Genomic DNA, 3,495 nt, shown 5'->3' with positions numbered 1-3,495 from the left:
GACAAATTCTGGTAAACCAGGACGTATGGCAGCCCTAACCTAGAGGCAAACACAAAGTCCTCTTCCTTGCCTCCATTTTCAGCGAAAGTTTCTGCAATAGAATTTAAATATGAATATAGAAATGTAACTAGAAACCTTTTAAACGTATTTCACTTACGATGAATAGCAGTGGCGACAGTGAAGGCCCTAATGCACTTCTTATCTGCAGTTCCTCGCCAGGAAAAGCTCTCAGCAACGTTGTCAGTCATAATCTTCTGCCACGCTTTCGTAACAAATTTTCTCGAATTGGATGTTGACCATCTTTTTAGATCTGCCTTCTAAAAATATAAATAAAATCGACATCAGTATACAGTCACCGGATATTTCAAATTTAAATTCTTACCAGCAAAGAAAATTTATCTATATCTTCCAGAATAGTTTTTTCAAAATTGAGGAAGTCGTCAATATTAGCATACGGCTTGCTTGGTATAATAGTAGCGTTATTATGTGATACCGCTTTTTTAAGATCAATGATTTCTTTGCGCATCCCCTCAACGTTTTCTGTTAGGCGCAACAATATTAGCTTATTTTTTCCTCCACCTTTTCAACAGCCTTTTGACATGTTTCGATGATTACTGATTGAATTGCTGCCGAAAAAAATATAAAACAAATATGGGAAAAGTGTTGCGGTGTTATGTTAAAAGTATCCTTTAAAAATAAATATCTTACCCGACGACGTTGCACTATCCAAAGAAGTTGTTGTTGTGCTTGGACTTGGTTGCATCACATAAATAGTTTGTGAGGATGCGATGTCATCATTAATGGGGTCGACGATTGAGATTGTTCTGCGACATGATCTGCTATGAGTGGCACAAATGTATAAGACGATCTGGTGTAGAAGCATATAACTTTTGATGTTACTTCGTCAAGCGTATGGTGATTCAGTGTTTTGTTAAAACTGAGATTTTCGGCACGGTAAATATTAAAAAGCGATGATTGAAGCGGCTTATCATATAAATTATGTAAGTCTTGTACCCATAGCACGTGAAATACAAAATCGTTATCAGTAGATCTTGATATGGAAATATGTTTGAAAATTAATTTTTGTACTAAATAAAAGTTCTTAGGTGCAATAGATGATAAATAAAAGTTTTTAGTTTTAACAAATTTGTAAGTGCCATCACTTTGTACTGTAGACTGTTTTAGAAACAATATTTGTATGATAATTTCCATGTACACTCTGCTCAACTAGTCTGTTGTAAATTTGGGACGGAGCATTATTTTTTTTCTTAATTTTTCCTAATTTATTTTCAAACTTGAAAGCACTGGTTGTCTCTAGTGATCCAAATTGCATGGAATCTCTGGCCAAATGACTCAAACAGTGGCAATTTTATGTTAACATTAAATCATCATATAAAACAGGGACTCTGAGTAAGAAATCCTTTATCAGCTCCTCTGCGCATTTGTTACTTTGTACACAATCTTCAGCATTGAGGAGAATTCGCTTATGCACCCCGTGCATGTAATCTAAAGCGAATACTTGGATCACGTCGATTGGAAGTTTTTCAATTTCCAAAGAACTTTGCTGGTTGTGATGGCTGACATCAGTTCTTTGCCGAAAATTTATATTTGTGCGCAAAGGATGATTTTGATAATGGAATTCTCTTTCCGTTCGCCCCTCTGAATGCACTTTGTGCAGCAACTATAGCCTGCGTGTCCTTTGACTCCAAGCATAAGTACCCTAGCTGGTGCATCCAGAATAAATGCTCGACATTTTATTACAAAAGTTTTGTTTTCGTATGAGAATCCATTTTGGAGAAGATCGTTCAACTCATCGACAAATTTTGCCAGAATTTACATTCACTAAAATAGGCCACACGCTCTTCAGCGAACTTTTCGAAATAGGCAATCCATCGATGTTAAAGTTCAATTCTAAAATATTTGTATGCACTTTATATTCCCGAAAACAGTCTCTCAAGCCATAATGCGCATATTCTCCACCTGCTAACGAGACAACTGGAGCATCAGTCGGCGTACGTTTTAGCGTTCTGATATCTCTTGGTAGACCTTCAATTTTGTCGCTTAATAAGTCCAATAATTTATTAGCATGCACATTGGACACATTGCTCTATACAAACCATGCAGCTAAACGTTTATTGAAATCAATAACGGCGCCATCTGACGAGTTCTCACTTTCATCAGAAATATAATCATCGTTTGGCAACAAGGAATCTAAATTATTCTGTGCTTCAGGCACAACCTTCTGTTCCACAAATTCACTCTGGGTACTTGCAGAACTTGCAGCAGCATCGTTCCATAGATGTTCAAAAATTTCGCAGAATGCGAATTCAAAACAGAGAAAGTCACAAATTTTGTTGTGATTGGTTTCGAGTCGGCTGCATTTTGCACAATATTTTATTAAACCAAAAGGAAATAGAGACAATATTTGTCGATCAAGAAAATCGAGAACCAAACCAACCAGAAGAAGAATTCCAAACTAATACCCGACAGGAAATCGAAATGAAGAGACAAGGTTTATACCATATGATGTTTGACTAGTAACAGTGCAAGTTTTTAAGTTAAAAATAAATTTAATAAACAAAAAGTTTAATGAGGCACTCTTTCATATAACAATAGATTGTTGTTCCACAAATAAATAAAAGAAAATGTGTAATTTTTGGTTTCTGTTTTCTGAAAAAAACTTAGCTTCTGTTTTACTGATTGTATTTTAGTTCTAACTCATAACGTGCTAGCCGCTCCTTCATCTCCAGCTCCATAGTAAAAATTTTTAATTTATCCTTATTGTTCTCTTTTTCTTTGGCTAATTTTTCTTTTTCCAGCTCAAACAACTTCTCGTGTCTTTCTTTTTCCAAAACAAACTTTTCCTTTTCTATACTTATCCGTTTTTCCTCCCTTTCCATGTAGTCTGTGTTTCTCCTTTTCTAATTCTAAGCGTTGCATTTGTAGCTCATTTCTTTCCGATTGTGGTGCAGATAATTTGCTAATTGCTGTTTTCGGTGCCGATTTCCTCATCTTTTCAGCGAATTCTACTGCCTTGTTGTCATTTATATTTTGAGCTCGTTTAGAAGAAACTGGTGTTGCAATTTCGATATCATTCGGCAACGTATAAAATACATTATCATGTTCGCTTTCAGTCGTTATCGCAATTTCGTCAACGAACATACTACCACTGTCATATTCGCTCTGCTGAATAATTTCACATTCACCATGATTAGTTGTACCATCTTCGGAGTCCGACTTACCATCTTCGGAGTAACTTACTATCCCTTAAAAAGGGGCCTTTTGGTTTACAGTGTCCGTTTTCGATCACAAACCGTTTTACTTGATCATTGAGTTCTTTAAAGTTACCTTTATCAGTAACATGCGGTAAAGATTTTAATTTTTCTATGTCCAAACATGATTAATTTAAAGATTTGCTCGTACCTGGTTGTGGTTGCTGTGATTCTAAATATTCACTGTTATCGGGCCCTGCGATATTGCCACTTATGTCATCAT

The 3,495-nt window shown here is 35.8% G+C and overlaps 2 pseudogenes; both read right to left on the bottom strand.

Moving 5' to 3' along the window:
* Nucleotides 1-370: 370 nt before the first annotated feature.
* On the bottom strand, nucleotides 371-977 carry LOC120781319 (annotated as a pseudogene).
* Nucleotides 978-2,693: 1,716 nt separating this feature from the next.
* Nucleotides 2,694-3,210, bottom strand: LOC120781318 (annotated as a pseudogene).
* Between the last annotated feature and the right edge of the window lie 285 nt (nucleotides 3,211-3,495).

Source organism: Bactrocera tryoni, unplaced genomic scaffold, assembly GCF_016617805.1.
Source record: "Bactrocera tryoni isolate S06 unplaced genomic scaffold, CSIRO_BtryS06_freeze2 scaffold_589, whole genome shotgun sequence".
NCBI classification, from domain to species: domain Eukaryota; kingdom Metazoa; phylum Arthropoda; class Insecta; order Diptera; family Tephritidae; genus Bactrocera; species Bactrocera tryoni.
Note: the sequence above shows the minus strand (reverse complement) of the source record. Positions and strands in the feature narration are given on the sequence as shown.